This window comes from Ptychodera flava, chromosome 15 (genome assembly GCF_041260155.1).
Source record: "Ptychodera flava strain L36383 chromosome 15, AS_Pfla_20210202, whole genome shotgun sequence".
NCBI lineage: Eukaryota > Metazoa > Hemichordata > Enteropneusta > Ptychoderidae > Ptychodera > Ptychodera flava.
Genome location: NC_091942.1, coordinates 29,119,134 through 29,137,466, shown reverse-complemented (window position 1 = coordinate 29,137,466; position 18,333 = coordinate 29,119,134). Strand labels below are relative to the sequence as shown.

General features: G+C 38.4%; 1 long non-coding RNA gene across 1 annotated transcript; it reads right to left on the bottom strand.

The window, feature by feature from the left end:
* Positions 1 to 236: 236 nt before the first annotated feature.
* On the bottom strand, positions 237 to 1,549 carry LOC139151806 (uncharacterized). The gene is made up of 2 exons (XR_011556493.1): positions 1,256 to 1,549; positions 237 to 949 (listed from the first exon to the last, which is right to left on the bottom strand). It is a non-coding gene; the product is annotated as an uncharacterized lncRNA (long non-coding RNA).
* Between the last annotated feature and the right edge of the window lie 16,784 nt (positions 1,550 to 18,333).

The window sequence follows — 18,333 nt, the reverse complement described above, 5'->3', positions numbered from 1 at the left end:
AGAGGTAACCTACAAGCAGAGTGAATTACGCGAAATGAAATACTCTGTGTACGTTCAGTTAGACTGAATTTTGGCCAAAGTTGCCCGAGACCCACTACCCCGGCCTACAGAACACAAACGGAATACCTCTGCAGTGATCAATATCGCAAGCGTCGATTCACTTCCCATCAGAAGAATAAACACACTAAAGGAAAAATTCTAACTCTCCCACGAAAAAAATCTTCATCACTGATGCATATAGGCAAGATATTACTACATTTATTGGAAAAGACAAATAGCTTTAGAGTTCAGATTTGGATACAATTTTACGATTTTATAATAGTGACAAATTAACACAACAATGTCAAACAACAAAAGAGAATACATTATAGTTTTTGCGCGAACATTTTTAATAACAGTTGAGAAAAATATGTCGGTAATATGACGGTATTGAAAGTAATATAAGGGGAATTGTTCCATGCCGTCTCCCTTGGCAACAGCTGTTTGTTGATCGCCGTGACTATTTCCCAGTAGACTTCATTGGCAAACGGTGGATGTAGCCTAGCATGTATGGAGCAAATCCAGAATAAAATGACAACTAACACCTAAGCAACTGTAAGAATATGTAGGACATAAATAGCATTGTCATAAAATATCTTCGTCTCAATTCGAGGAAGGATGGCGTTATTGATTATTTCTATTTCTGTACTGGAAGGTCGTTGCAAAAGAGGCGTCAGTAACTATAGTTCCGATCATCACGCAGAGAGACAGTAGCTGTTCCTAAGCAGTGCTGGATTTAGATATGACATCATCGTTCTTTACAGGTGTTACATCTCATAACATATAAACACTACAGGGGTTTCTCCGATATTTTCGTCGACGTTAGGTTACCATGACAATTACTTGTTTGGTCGTGGCTGTTTTGGTGAAGGGGGCTTGGGATCTGGTGGTTTGGGATTATTTGGATTTTCTGTAATACAAAGAAACAATAACAGAGAAGTCTTTTAGTCACAAACCTTGCTCCCATCAACGTGAATGATAATTAAACTCAACAGAAACTCTCAGAGCGAATCTCATTCGAACTGTCCTTGTTCATGTGTTTTCGTGGAATGACAGAAACCATGACCTCTTTGTAATTCCTTCCCAAGTTGGCTCTCTTTGCTGGGATATTGTCTGGCATCTGCTGTGGGGCAGACACATCTTGCAAGCGAGCTTTGTTGATTTTTTGTCGAAATGATTTCAGATATTTCAGAAATCTCTCTGAAAGGTACATTACCTTTGTCTGGGTCTGGGTCTGGCATCTCGATGCGTTCGTTCGGAAATTCCGTCGAAATTACTGTCAACCAATGCCTTTTGGAATCGACGGTGGTACAGCCGACGTCGACCGATGTTTGGTACCACTGGATGTGCAGATATGTTTCAAAACCGCACTGTTTAGCACAAAACAGCGACAAAAGCCGAAGATGTTGATCTCGCAGTCCTCACCGTGCCACACCCTGTACCTGATATCGTTTTAGGTATATCAGGCAGTGGCCGCGTGATAAAGGTTGTGCGCAAAAGTCACACTATTGGCTTATTCCTCTCTGTAAACCACGTGATCTCAAGGTTGGCACAATGGAAAATAATTTATCAAACAAGACGATGCGAACCTCCGCCTTAGAGAAATCACGTCATCTTTGACCAATAAACGAGTTCTATTTGCATAATTTATTATGATGAGCATTTATCATTTATTGTCCTATTTTTGAGTTTCACAGAATGCCAAGGAGTCAACAAACCTTGAGTAATGCCTTATATGGTGAGAGGCTGATCAAGAATTGAATTGCTCTCATTGAAAGCAGTGCGAAGCGATACGACAGAGACGACATTGTTTGTTCAGTACCAATGTCCCTCCTGCACAGGACGGAGCTTTGTCCCTCAAGCACAGCTACTCCACCAAGGAATTTCATCTGTACGTTCCCAGAACTCAGGATAAACACGAAAACATATCATTAACTGGAAGTTACATGACTGAAAGTTCTCGGTCGTTTTCGTTCACGCCAGAATCGTGCAGTGCTAATGGTGGATGCGTGGTGTTGTGAAAACCTTGCAATTGTGGCAAGAATAGTATAAATCGATAGAGCGGACTTTCCCTTTAGTAAATTAAATCATTGGGAACATTCCATATCATTTGTCTAGATCTGCATGATCACGCCCTCGATTATTATCTTTGTGAACACTGAGTGGCTTTGAATTTTATTGCTGACGGGTTTTTTTCATATATCTCTGTTAAATACACATTTGAGGGTAATCCCCGGCGATTATTTGAGTTGACGAATGCCTAAGATTTGTGATGCACTTCAAGTGAGAATCTCTCCTGATATGTACGAAACCGGCTGATACAACAAGTATATTCATTCTGTCACCACATTTCATCACTGAATGCTATCTTAGACCAAAGGCTGATGGTCAGGGATTGTTGCTGCCAATAAACGCCTGAATATTGCGACCATTTCATTAATATATATAAATTCCAGCACCGTATTGAGTCAAGTGATTATTTGCTTCAGTGGACCTTATCCAACAAAACTGTGATAAACACTCCGATTCGGCACAGTTTATCTCTGAAATACCTTTAAATATGCACAAATCACAAATGCTATCGTTTTCTTATTTACGTTTGACTGTCTCCATAGAGACTTGTATTCAGTACTCATAGATGACCTTATATATTGACGTATGCGGCTTGGTTTATTTACATGTTGCCATGAAAACGCCCCGCCAAGACCTTTCATTGTATACCTGATTAACTATTCTCGAGCATAAGTGTGACAATTATGCGATTTGAGGGACTTTCCCTTTTAAAAACAAAATTTGTACGAGGATGTAATTTGCGATTGATATGAATACAAGTATTATAGCGTTGGTTGAGCTGCTGTCAGAAGAAATAACGCACACAAAAATATGTACATTTTAGTAGCCTAAATTATATATATTCTAGGCAAAATACAAATTCAAACGTCTTGGCGATGAAGTTTCAATATCAGTTAAGAAAGATGTAACATACTGAATTGATGTACAGGTAATTGTTCAATGCCGTCTTCCTTGGCAACGTGATCGCCATGGCAACTTGTGAGAAAACTTGAATTGAAAATGCAGAGACGTGTAGCCGATTGTTTACAGGACAGATATTGAGCTAAATTGTCTCCAGTACTTTAAAAAATAGCCCAAGGAAGGTAGCTGAGATCATCATATTGTGTGCTACAGGTCGAATAAACGTATAGAACTGTATTTCTATCGAAATTATGATTACGTAAAGAAACTAGACATTCTAAAGATATGCTAAATTTAGATATGATTGAAACATGCTGGTGAGGGCATCATTGGTTTACGTCACCGTTGTCAGTGGTTACACAAAACGTTGCGTTTGGCGTGTCTTCGTCCTCGCCATCCCAACACATAACCATGACAATTTCAGGCTTTTACTTTTGTGACCGTGGACCAACAGATTTTGGTTGATCGCTTGGCTTGTCTTTCGGGATCATCGTTGGTTTGTCCAAAGAAGGAAAAAAGACGTTTTATAGCAACAATGAAAACAGTGGCCTTTTTCTATAGTTCCTATGTCCCTTTTCTTGGTATATAATCCGAGTATGAAAAAATAGGTTTGTGTCAACGAGATTCAATAAAGGGTTAAATTGCTCTATTTTTCTCAATGTTTGGCTCAGTTTATTAAAGAAGAGATAGATAGCATTTATTGAATTATTTAGTTGTAATTCTGTAAAAGCTACCGTTTATTATGAAGTTGAATATACTACCCGACAACCTACACATTACAGGAAAGTAAGAAGCGAACAAAATTTCCATTTTTCGGCAAATGATCTGTGTCGATTGTTAGTTGAAAATGTTTGCAGTCGTTCTACCTGCAACCAGACCTGACCTTTCTGACTATCCCCCTGCTGTTTGTCATCCATTTCTAAACCTTATGTATAACGACTGTCAATGTATGTACTGACATGGAGTGGCCAATGGCTACAACAAACGGCAAATTAAGGTCTACTTAATTACTGTTGATGCCGAATATCTTCGCAGTAACCCGTGCCGGCAGCAACGCGAAGTGAGATACGCCGTAGTCCTAGCACCCCGACTGCGATCTGGATATATTTGGTCGCTGCGTTGCGTTGCCAACAAATTAGCATTCACTGACGTCATGATCATTGTCATGGTTCATATATTTCGAAAGAAAACGATTGGTTAATACTTTCTTGATGATATCGCGTGACATTTTGATTGGCACTGTGAACCATCACAGCAAGATAGCCGGTACTCCCCCCTAAACAATTACGTCATCTTTGGCCAATAGAAAGAGTCCATTGCACTATACGAAAGGCAGTGTTGAGTGATCAACATATTGTAAACGAGATTTTGGTACAGTCTGTGTGCAAAAATGACCCTCCTCCTTGGACAGCTTTCTAAAAAGTGACTCTCCCCAATTCCCCCGGCCCACCCCACCTGTAATTACTGAAGGCTCCCTACGTGATTGGAAAATTTCGGTCGATTCTAATACAGTGAGTATGGTGTCATGAAAAATGCTCGGGTGTGTGACTGGCTTTCCCTAAATGATTCGCGTTACAAAATGCAACGGGTAAAATTCTACATCCTTCGCCTGTTGTTTGTAACATTCTAAGATGATTTTCCTCGGTGATTTTGTAATCCTGCAAACTAACTAACTCACTTTCATCGATTGTTGTTGAAATGCCTGTCTTCATACACATTTCCAGAGAATTCCCACGTATCTTAGGGAGCCGTCATTATTTAGGGCCTAGGAATCAGAGGAATTTGAGGGGGTCATTCAAAAAATTGAAAGTTACAAAGGGGGCGGGGTCGCTCAATATGTGGAGAGAAAGAAGGGGGTTACTCAATTTTTGGTGCAAAATAAATCGAAACACTTTTCAGATTTCCATTCTCGTCCCATTTCACACATCAATGTCTCAAAAGTTTCGATGCGAGAGGGGGACATCCTCCTCTCGTGCCCCCCCTGCAGTGTTCTAATAGCATTACTTAAGTAAAACCGGAATTGAAAACACCTCTCAGATTGCACCAGACATCCTCTCTGACGCTTTCCCCCTCAAATTCTGCCCTGTTAGATATCTTAGTGAAAACCGTGTCACGATACCCGTCAAAATTAAACAATACTATATGGTTAGCATGAGCTTTTATATCTATATTTCGTTGTGACTTAAAATTTCATTTTGTCGGCTTCACCTTTTACAACAGTCATGAGATAACCGATAATATTCTAGTAGGGTACACCAGGATTTGAAAGGTCTTTACTATTACTGTAATTTTGTAAATTTTACAAATACATGTATTGATATTTAACTTTTCTAAGGAGGTTGGTTCAGTCAAAATTTCTGTGTTAGAGACGGGGTACTCAAATTCATCATGGCTGGCGGATGGGGGGGGGGGGGGAGTTACTCGAAATTTCAGAGTTTCTGATGAAATTCCTCCGACCCCCAGGCCGTAAATAATGATGGCTCCCTTAGTTCATAGATGATTTGATATGTGCTGCTGTTCACGTTGAAGCTTCTCCTATTGATATAAACATGTTTATACTCCAAGTAATCATTCATATTGCAATATCATCTTGATTCATGTGTCAGTGTTAAATCGAAACAAAGAGACTTTGACAGAGATGGTACACGTTGTCTGTCATCAAATGAATCATTCGACCGCTTTTCATATTCGAACTTTTCTGTCCGAGTGTAATACAAGTCGAAACATTCGTCTGATGTTCGCATCTGGACTTTATTAATGACAATGCTTACATGGATTAACGTAAAGGTACCCTATGCCAGAATGAAAGAAAGACTTTGCTTGCTTTGGAGAATTAGGCAATCAAACGCATAAGATAATAGACGCAGCACAGTGATAAAAGTTTTCATAAGATTGTCAAAGGGCAAATACATGACACAGCGACGGTAGAAAAGAAAGCGATCGTTACAAAACCAGTGCTATCATAAGACAACAGGCCCTGGAGCGAGACCAAAGGCACCAAATTAAAGGTTGGCAGTATAAATCGTTATAGGCAATACATATCATAGTCATACGTATCAAAATAAAATAACCCATATAGAACCTGTCCTGAGACCACGACTCTAGACGCCAGTAGCAAACGATGGACGTAGCCTAGCATGTATGGAGCAAATCCAGAATATAAATCAAATTAAGTGTATGGATATCCAGGATATAAATAACATTGCCATAAATCATCTTCGTCACAAGGACCAGTCTATTACATCTCAGTACGAGGAACGGTGGTCTTATTAAACATTTCGATTTTCCCTGCTGGCAAGTCATGGTGAAAGATGCGTCACTAGACATAGTTCCGATTATTACGTAGAGAAACAGAAGCTTTTCTAAAGCAGTGCTAAATTTAGGTGCGCCGTAATCGTTCTTTACGGTTGCCACTAGTTACCAGTAATCCAAACATTGCAATACCGTTCGGGCTACCGGTAATGTTCGGTAACCCAAACGTTTTCGTCGACGTTAGGTTACCATGACAAACACGAGATTACTTGTTTGGGCGTGGCTTTGGTGAAGGTGGCTTGTCTATTGGAGGTTTTGGATTTTCTGGCTTGTCTGAAAAAAAACACAGACGTGGTGTAGTCACAAACCTTGCTCCTGTCACTGTGAATCATAATTAAACTCCACCGTAACTCTCGGAGTGAATTTTATTTGAACTGTTCCTTGTTCATTTGTTTTTGTAAAATGACCAAACGATGACTATTTAGTAATGCCTTAGCTCCGTTTGCTGGTATAAATCCCAGCCCCTCTTTATTGAAAAAAAAGCTTGATCTCTAAGTCATAGCGCTGGGAGGTTCATACATGTATTGCTAATGCACAATATATCTCGCAAGCATACATATCTCGACCTGACTAGAAAGCCTGCAACGTGCATGTTTCGCTTCCAGTTATATAGTTCGATAAATTAGAAGGACAATTTCGTTTCAGGCTAATGCATGAATCAAAGTACTTTTGCTGTTGTTTCTATTAGAATTTTGTGTAACCATGATAGGAACAACAGTGACATTTTAATTATGTGCTGCTCTCCGTTTGTAATAGGCATTCAAAAGGCATACAGGTAAATTTGCTGTCGGGACTGGACAATTATGTCACGTATATATAGCTAACGAAATTTCGGTTTCTTGCGAGTGAACTGGGTTTTTTTGTTGAAAATGATTTCAGAGGGCTCTCTAAAAGACTTATCTTTTTTGACCGGATTCATGTCTCCGATCTTAAGTTTCGTATGTCGAAACCACTTACTGTCTACAAATTGCTTTTGGAGTCACCGATGCTACTGCCACGTTCCGTCAGCCGATGGTAGGCAATGCTTGATGGGCAAAAATGTTTAAAAACACACGGCAACAAAATCATCGAAGTGTCCTCACTCTCAGGCTGTGTCTGGTGAGCGATTTTGATCTCAGTATATCAGCCAGTTACCACGCGATAGGGGCGGTCCACACTTATAAAAGTCACACTATTGGCTTATTCCTCTCTTCCAGCTAATTGACATTCACTGACGTCATGATCATTGACGAGTTTATATATTTTGAAGGAAAAGGATTGATTTATAATATCACTTGACATCTTGATTGGCACTATGGACCAACACAACCGGCAATCCCCACGTCATCTGTGGCCAAAAGAAAGAGTTCATCGCATACGAATTCTGGGGAATTTCCGCGTACCCTAGCTCGAAGATGATTTGATATGTGCTGCTGTTCACATTGAAGCCTCTCCTATTAACATTAACATTTTTACACTCCAAATAATCATATTTCAATGTCATTTTGGTTCGTGTGTCAGCGTTTAATCAGACCAAAGCTCACAGCTTGGCGTGAGGGACGTCCCTCTTAAAACGAAAGTTCAACTGCGTCTACGGCGATGTAGTGAATACGCGACTACTTAGTGCACAATGAATGAAAATTCATAACGCCACTGAAAATGAAAATGTTGTGGTCTTCGATAAACATGTGTTAACATAGCTGTTTAATGTGATGGCGTTTATTTGCGTCGTCATATCAAGGAACCTTTTAACAAAGCACAGCCTACTATATTCATTTCACATCTAGATACATATATCCGATTTGGACTAAGTTGGGGGAATATGATCTTTTAATTATTCAAACGTGTTGGGTGCCGTATAGCTGAAAGTTGCAATTTTACAAATTACCAATGAATACGAGTGAATTGCAATAAAAGAAAATTAGATGAGCTTATATTTGCTGATTAAACAAAAAATACTCCAATATCCTATTCTCCCCATTTAGTTTATATCCAGGCACATTGCGCTCATCGGCCAAAATCAAGAGAGACAAGAATCAATATGGGCGTGCAGAGTGAACGGGTAGTTATAAACTGGATGACAGCCAATGGATTGGCTTCTATGTGGCAGAAAACATAATCACTGGATTAATTTTATCGGTTCGCGTCAGAAAAGAGAGGTGCAATACAATACAATAAAAACTGTGCTGTAATCGCTGTTTGCAATGCATTGTGGGAAAATCACATCGAATCTTCCAGGAGTAAACAAGATAGAAAAGTTTTAGAGCTAACTTTGAATTCATACAGAAAAGTAAATATTGTAAATATTGAACATCAGTAGAAAACCCGACACAGGTGTTCTTTTGAAAGTTTTAGAAATATTGGAAGCTTACATAATCTGTGACACGGTCATCCGTTCTCTCAGATTTCGAGCATGCGCACTCCAATTAACAGTAAACAACGTTCAAAAGTTCTTCCTACAGACCTCATTGTAGGAGTACTGTGGCTATTATATTACTTAAATATTGAATTTAAACAATATTTCAATATATGTCATTATATTTCTTAATCTTACTAACTTCAGGTTGAAAAATACTCAACAAAGGGCCATCGTCACTTGGCAGTTTCTATTCAATATCATAAAGTGACGCTCCTATTTAATGAAAGTAGAACTCTAACCTTTTGAATGAATTTAACAGGCGTAACAGTTTGTTTATATATCCTTGTTGAAGAAATACAGGTGAGAATTTTCACGATGCGCACAAAAAAGTAGTACAATTTGCAGCACTAAAAAAATTAACGATTTCCAAGTCACAGGGGTAAAATATATACAGTTTCTTCACACACTCAGTGACGTTATGGCGCTTTCCCTCACCCGAACCATAACCATGGCCTGGTAACTGTGCTCTACAAAAATCGTGTACCTTTTTTATGGAAACTTCGTGAAACATATATGATTCAATGTTCTGCAAGGTATCAAGACCATAATGAGTGATATCATGTGCAACCAGTGTGCCACTAAGGCTGCGTTTACAAATAACGATTAGGGGGGGGGGGCTGGAGGAATCGCGATTAAAATCTTTTTTTTTTTCAGATCCCCCCTCAGTACCAAAAAAAAAATTCAAATGCCCCCTCTATATGGTCAAAATTTTTCAGTTCCCCCTCCAACTATCACAGGCCCGCATATTTGTAAAGGATGTGAGCGCAGAAAAAATAAACATGTATTGCGCCGTTCTGTTCAAAGGTGTTCAACACTACCTGTATTAGCACTTTGTATAGTCATATTCCCAAGGCAAGTTCTTTAAATGCATCAGCGAATTTTTTAGATTCATTGGTCTAAAAGCCAACTTGAGTTAATCCAACTCTGGCCAGGTCAATTGCTCCTGCTGAAGAGCACACAAAATGACAATCATGAGAGAGTTCTAAGTAAATTGTGAATTATGGCTAATTGCCATCCGAAGTGAGCACAGGATCCGGACCTACCAAAAATTTGTTTCAAAACTACAAGACATATATAAATTAGATGCTACTCAAAACTGATAATACTAGAAGTTTAAAATATTCCATCAAATAAATGTTTCAATCTCTGAAATTTTGGGTGTAATAATTGCAAATTTGGTTAAAAAATAAATAATTCCATTTGGTCAAATATATTTTCAAGTAGTCTTTACTGTTCAAAGTTTTACTTCTGTATCATTTTATGACAAGAATGTGAAAATTTAGAAAATCAAGCATTGTGACCCCATCTTTTTTCTTTAGTATGTGATTATTCTCATATGCCAGAATTCAAAAATTTCCACGTGTTCTTCCATGTGTTGTTCTCTGGCCTGATCTTGTGTGACAAGTATGTTTCACTGTCATGAGCGTCATTTGACCCAAACTCTTCTTCAACTACCATGTACATCAGAGTCAGAGCTGTCTCTGTCACTGTTCAGGTATGCAGTGACAGTGACACTACAGTAGCAGGGTAGTATCTGATAGTGACACTACCCGTAGGCTGTAGCTGTATTAACTTTGATAATTTTGACAATATTTTTGTTCAGTTTTACAACTGCGTTCTTGTTCTACTCCCTAGAGCATGTTTAATTGTCCAGTATTCAGCTTGCTAACACAGCCTGTGTATGTGTACCATGCATTTGTATCACTGACAACTGACTGTCAGCCTGGACTGCAATTAAATTATCACCTAATACATATATACAGGCTTTGTCGACAAACTAAATATTGTGTATTTGAGCATGCTGTAGGGAGATAGTAAGAAACTCCAGTTGTCATATTGCATAGAAATATTGCAGAAATCATTAACAGTTGCAGCTTCTACCCTGTAACTAGGCTCAAGTTTGTTTTTTATGACAAATCATATATGTCTAGATTTTTTCGAGATAAAAGTCATGGAATGTGACAAAATGGTTCTAGAGTCTGTTAAATTGTTACTAACATTACAACAATTGGACGGCATAAACTTGGTATTCATTTTTCATTAAATTACCTACAAAAACTTGGAATTGGAAAATGTAAAACATAAAAGGGAACCAAAAGTTTTCAAAGTCCCCCCTACAGGTAGAGCAAAATTTTCAAGTCCCACCCTCTACTACCCCCAAAATTTTCGAATCCCCCTCTGAATTCCTCCAGCTCCCCCCCCCCCCCCCCCCTCACCGTTTTTTGTGAACGCAGCCTAACTTAGAAACTTACCACTGGGGCTTGTAGGCTTATTTCCGTTCCCCATCAGGGCTCCAGTAGTACAGAAGCTTCAAGAACATACATCAGACAATATAACATTTCCCTACATAGCGCCCGGGCATCACACAGCCTTTCTCAGCCTCGAACGAACAAAAATGAATGTTCAGCTGCGGCGCTGCACTGAACTTTACCTGGGAATTTAGTGAATCATGTGGGCTTTCCCGGTTAACTCCCAAGTTTTTTTATCACTTTCAAAAGAATACTTATTCAATTTGCGTGTATGATTCAATAAGCCAGGTAAACTTTCCGTGAGAGTGCAAATGACCTTCAGTAAACTTGTGTTGGGATTGTACCATTTAGTCATCATGACCTGCTGTGACTCCCCCATGATTCATTGCGGTACGACCTGCTCAACAAGATGGCCACACAGCATACCGAGGGGGATGTCTGGTTAGCGAAAAAATGCAATGCTCTCCATAAATCGTTATTTGGTGAAAGTTCAGGCAGATATGCCGAAGCTGGTTGTTATTGGAAATTATTGAGATATCTTGAACAAATGATTAACAACGTTTCGGCCGAGCAAAATGAACGCCTCTCGGCTGAAGACACAGCTGCACTTGAAGCTAGCAGCCCAAACTATGGTGTGCAAGCTAGCAGCCAAAACTTGTAAGCCACTAATTCCTCCTATATTTTGAAGGCAAGTGCACATCTAATGAAGAAGGTTCTTTGTACATATATTAACACAAACATCATTCACTGACTAATTTCTAAATTTGCGTAAATTATGCAAATTGAACATCACTAATACAAATGCACAATAGCAATACCTTCAGAGAGCAAACGCTGCCTGCCTGATCACAACAACATTAACCCTTAAGAGTCTGGATCTTTTTCACCTACCCTGTCCTGTGCATATACATCAATATAAGCTTACTACCAGACTACAGATGCCTTAATTATTAATTAATTTCTTTGCATAAGTATAATTGGAACCTATACGCTAGCTTATCAATGGAGAACAAAATTGATTGTCTGATGGAATGAAAGAAAGTTTGCATCCATTTCATCTGCCCTGTCTTATGCATTTCCAAACCAACAGACTACACATACCTTAACTTTTAATTAATTTCTTTGCATAAATTATATTTATCATAAGTAGCACCTGTGTGCTAGCCTACGGCGGTGAGACACTATGTATTGTCTGTTGGAATGAAAGAAAGAGTGTGCATCCATGTCACCTACCTTGTCCTGTGCATAAAATACTAACAGATACGCATGCCTTAACTCTTAATTAATTTCTTTGCATAAATTATCTCTATCATTATTAGCACCTATATGCTACCTTGTGGCTATAGAACACAATTAATGGTCTGCTGGAATGATAGCATCCATGTCACCTGCCCTCTCTTGTGCATACACAGCCATACTAACAGATTACGTATACCTTAACTTTTATTAAAGTTCTTTGCATAAATTGTATTTATTATAAGTAGCACCTATATGCCAGCTTAAAGCCAGATTAGGATAATATGTTACAATTAGTATATTTACATACTGTGTAACAGGCTAGGTGTTATGAATGCACACTTTCATTCCAGTAGACATGACATTGTGTTCTTTGGGCATAGCAAATGTATAGGTGGATAATTTATGCAAAGAAAGTATTGAAGAAATAAGATATGTGTTAATTGTCTGTTAGTATGGATAAATGTATATTAGATGCACAATCTTTCTTTCTATCTGGCAAATAATACTTTAGTCTGTGTGGGCATTGCCATTAGTAGTGTTAATATAAATCCGATAATTTATGCAAAGAAATCAGTTCTTGAAAGACATATATGTGATGTTTATGTATGGATACATGTACAGGAAATGCTGATGAGAGATTAATGCGCACTTGCCTTGACAAGATAAAAGAAAAGTGGCATGGAAATATTTTCTGCTAGCTTCAGGTTAGCATACCACTTCCTTGTTTTCGACAGTTGTGTTTTCTCACCTGACACGTTGATGACTTCCAGAATCATGCATCAGGGAAAGACTTTATGTGTACATGTACCAAGATCATCTCAGAGTCCCCGTTCTTTAATACTTATTTATGACAATATTGGTAAAGGGCAAGACGACAAATCACCCCGCTTGTCAATAAACTCGCCAACTTAACATTTACTTCAATCGTACAACAAGTAACCATATGGTCAAATACCCAGACAAATCTACGCCATTCGGAATGGAGTAATCTGGTGGCTAGCACTTGCTAATAAAATTGAAGAATATTAACTTGTTATTGATGTTGTTTCATTCATATTGATGTTGCTGCAAATTTGGCTTCAATAGCCAAAAATACCAGGGTTCACCGACCGACGACTCCAATATGTTGACCGTTGTTTATACTCGAGAAAAGTATGGAGAAATGCACCAAGTAGCGGGAGAAGCCTAAAGAAAAAGACAGAGATTTGTTCTATCGTCTTCAACGCGGAGCTTATCAAATATATGTGCGTATATCAACTTTTTGGATGAGGGAAAGTTGAAATTTTGTAGACATACTCATAAGAATGGCTGAACTTTTGAACTATTCACGTCATATCAAAGTTGCATATTTTGATCTTTGAGATTTTTTAGCAGTATATGGTGAAACAAAAATCTGAAACTACGACAAAATAGCAAAGTTGGTATGTAGATTCAAGGGGATAATCTCAGTCCGATTTTATTTTTAAACTTATGATGAAATCTCTTTTATTACAAGTCTAAGATGGTTTTGGTTCCGAATTTCCTGTGCCTTCTGTCATTTATGCCTGCTTAACATTGCATGTATCGAATTTAGGGTATGCTCTAGGATGCTCTGAAGAAGAAATTATGATTGACAAAGAGACAAACATAATTGTAAACTTATCAAAAGATGCGGATACAATTACGCAGTATTGACATCCTCTAATCAGTGTCAGCATTCGATAAGCGTATTGATACATGCAGTGCAACTCGACTTGTAAGACAAAACCAGCCAAAATTTTATACTATTGGAAAAACGATTTGCATAGTTCATGACCTGGAAACAGAATGTTACTAGATCAGGTGTGCTTATAGACTGTTGACATTCCCTTTCGCCTTTTCTGTCTCTTAGGCTGTGTTCACAAAAACGGTTGGGGGGGGCTGGAGGAATTCAGGGGGGATTCGAAAATTTTGGGGGTAGTAGAGAGGGGACTTGAAAATTTTGCTCTACCTGTAGGGGGGGACTTGAAAATTTTTGGTTCATTTTTGTGTTTTACATTTTCCAATTCCAAGTTTTTGTAGGTAATTCAATGAAAAATGAATACCATTTTTATGTCATCAAAATGTTGTAATGTTAGTAACAATTTAACAGACTCTAGAACCATTTTGTCACATTTCATGACTTTTATCTTGAAAAAATCTAAACGTGTGATTTGTCGTAAAAAAACAAACTTGAGCCTAGTAACAGGGCAGAAGCTGCAACTGTTAATGATTTCTGCAATATTTCTATGCAATATAACAACTACAGTTTCTTGCTATCTCCCTACAGCATGCTCAAACACACAATATTTGGTTTGTTGACAAAGCCTGTATATATAAATATAAATATGTACTTGGTGATAATTTAATTGGATTCCAGACTGACAGTCAGTTGTCAGTGATACAAATGAATGGTACACATACACAGGCTGTGATAGCGAGCTGAATACTAGACAATTCAACATGCTCTAGGGAGTAGAACAAGAACAAAGTTGTAAAACTGAACAAAAATATTGCAAAATTATCAAAGTTAATACAGCTACTGCCTCTGGGTAGTGTCACTATCATTAATGCTCTGCTACTGCAGTGTCACTGTCACTGCATACCTGAACAGTGACAGAGATAGCTCTGACTCTGATGTATATGGTTGTTGAAGAAGAGTTTGGGTCAAATGATGCTCATGACGGTGAAACATACTTGCATACACAAGATCAGGCCAGAGAGCAACACATGGAAGAACACATAGAAATTTTTGAATTCTGGCATATGAGAATAATCAAATATTAAAGAAAAAAGATGGGGTCACCATGCTTGCTTTTCTAAATTTTCACATTCTTGTTATAAAATGATACAGAAATAAAACTTTGAACAGTAAAGACTAAAAGAAAAAATATTTGACCAAATGGAATTATTTATTTTTTAACCAAATTTGCAATTATTACACCCAAAATTTCAGAGATGAAAACATTTATTTGATGGAATGTTTTAACTTTCCAGTATTATCAATTTTGAGTAGCATCTAATCCATATATGTCTTGTAGTTTTGAAACAAATTTTTGGTAAGTCACCGTGCTGAGTTTTTTACAATATGGCAATTAGCCAGAATTCACAGTTTGCCTACTATCACTATACTCTCTCATGATTGTCATTTTGTGTGCTCTTCAGCAGGAGCAATTGACCTGGCCAGAGTTGGATTAACTCAAGTTGGCTTTTAGACCAATAAGTCTAAAAAATTCACTGATGCATTTAAAGAACTTGCCTTTGGAATATGACTATACAAAGTGCTAATACAGGTAGTGTTGAACACCTTTGAGCAGAACGGCGCAATACATGTTTATTTTTTCTGCGCTCACATCCTTTACAAATATGCGGGCTTGTGATAGTTGGGGGGCTTGAAAAATTTTGACCATATAGAGGGGGTGGCATTTGAAATTTTTTTAGGGTACTTAGGGGGGGATCTGAAAAAAATAAGATTTCAATCGAGATTCCTCCAGCCCCCCCCCCCCCAAATCGTTATTTGTGAACGCAGCCTTATTGGTGTAGTCTCTCGCACATACGACGACGGGGGGAATCACAAGCGAAGCGCCTAATGCACGAGCCGCGAGTGCCGTCAATGTATGCTTTCGAAATTTCCAGCTCGTGTCTTCGGCGCTACGCTTGCAACCCCCCCCCCCCAACCGTCGTATGAAAAACGGTTCGAGAGACAACGAGAGACAGAAAAGGCACAAGGGACTGTCGACAGTCTAGTGTGCTTAATCTGTTAGAACTCAGTGTCCATTTCACACACAAGAGTATGTACATTTCACAGCTTTTCATACACTTCAAATGCCTCACGCTTATCTGTATGATTTCATAATTGCTTTATACTCCGCCAAGCGAATAAAAACACGAGAGTGCTTTAATCGATTATTATAAAAACACACTTCCTTTACTTTTAGCTCACTCACGCGTCATTTGATGTGGGATTCGATTGAGAAACGGGAAGTACCCTACGTGGGCAGGTATTTGCATACAAGAATTACCCGCCCATGTTGCCAAGGCGATATTTAGCTCCTGTATGATACATACATTACTTGGCTGGTATGCTCTGATAATTTTCGATCGTAAATTAAGATAAACCTAAAATCCAATTTATATTTCTGTGTCTGTGTGTGTATGTTACTACATGATTCACATAATTATTAAAAATAAGCCTTGAAAGGTAGTTTCATCGTATGCTATATACCTGATGTTTCTCACTGTAATATTTGCATGTGGGCTTATCGTATTCATTATGCCATGGCCTTAAATAATTTTAACCAAATTTATCCAGGCATGTGTGTATATACTATATATATATATATATATATATATATATATATATATATATATATATATATATATATATATATATATATATATATATATATATATATATATATATATATAAATATGTAAAAGCCAGCTATGAAAGGTCAACTAAGGCGATGTTTTCTATAATGTAATCTATGGCTGAATACGTGTAACTGTAAAATATTTGCAACACAGCGAGTTAAATATGTATGTATGTTTGAATGTATATGTATAAACTAGTGGCTATGAAAGGTCAACTGAGGCGATGATATTGATATGTAATCTATGGCGGAATGCGTGTAACTGTAAAACATTTGCAACGAGTTAAATATTAAAGGTCACAATACTGTTTGGAGTCACAAGCTACAAAATTTAATTCTTCTTGTTTTAGAGTTTGACATGATGAGACTTATTGAGCGGTTGACGATTCTGTCACTTTCAAACCGGCAGCTGAGAATGATACCCATGACATGACGTCATCTTTATTTACTTTTAAAATATCTTGTTCATCCAGCAGAAGGACGTACTGTCTGCAACGTTTTTCAAGTTCCACATCGGGTAACTTTTTGTAGAGCTTCCTATGTCGAAGGTTGTCTTTCATATGCTTGCCTAGATTCATCAAATCATTACAGCTGTCCTCGGCTTTCAGGTGGTCTTCAGTAAAACGCAGCCATTTCAAAGTGTCTCGAACGCAAGTTTTGGCTTCTTCTATTGTTCGCTGTTCCCCTTCGTCTGTCGTATCATCCCAGCATTTTAGAACAAATGGTCCCAACCGGACGTGCCTGTCTCTTAGGAAGCTTTCGATATCTGACAGTTTTGACAATGTGCAACTGTAACTGTCAATGCTGCCATCACTGTTCCCCTCTTCATGGTGTGAAACTGGACCGGATTCTGTGATTTTGTTTTCCCGTATTACAACGTGGACTCTTGAAGCACGCGATTTGTGAAAAATCTGTTGCGTCGAGTCATGGTAGATATTGACCGAAATACCCTTAATTTTCTTAAAACACGGCAGTAGGGTGTTTTTAGCTTTTCCCAGGACATTGAAGATGGTGGCGGAGGCTCCATGGCCGACCCAGTGAACCTCGCTTTGTACATCAAGCCAGTGTGTAGACTTATCGGCATGAATGAGTACAACTTTGTTATTACCTTCAATAATGGCAGCTTGTCTGTCTTCTAGCTCACAAGTCACAATTCGGGCGTTTACCAAACCTTCGACACTTCTGTAATCCACGCGTCGTGCGTATCCTTTCATAACTCGCACGCAGTTCACCTCGCTCGCCATAACTATGACCACGAGTTCATCGTAGGGACAAAAAAATGATAGGATTTCTTATGACGCAAGTCCCTTACATCGGCCAATTATCATGTGTAACCGTTATCCTTCCCTTGGTCGTGTACTCGAAAGCTGTAAGACGTTAAATCGTAAACAGAAATACTGGGACTTCCTGATACAACTCCCAAAAACGGAATTGAGATGACCCAAAATAAGCGTCATTTTTCGGTTTAATGATTAACGATTAAGTATACTATTAGTGTAGTGACCCGAAATGCCCTTTACGCCTGCTAAATATAGAACACAGATATCATTCCAGTTTGAGCAGGCAACTGTTACGGAATGAACTAGCCGACTTAAAATTGGTAACTGTAGCTGTTTTTACATGCAAACATACTATTCTAATGTTTGTGAATTCAATGAACATTTGGAGGGGTTAATAATATCTGTTCGTGACTCTCCACCACTAGGATTTAAAACTTTCTTAGGCTTCCCGCCATCTTCCTATTTTTCACCAT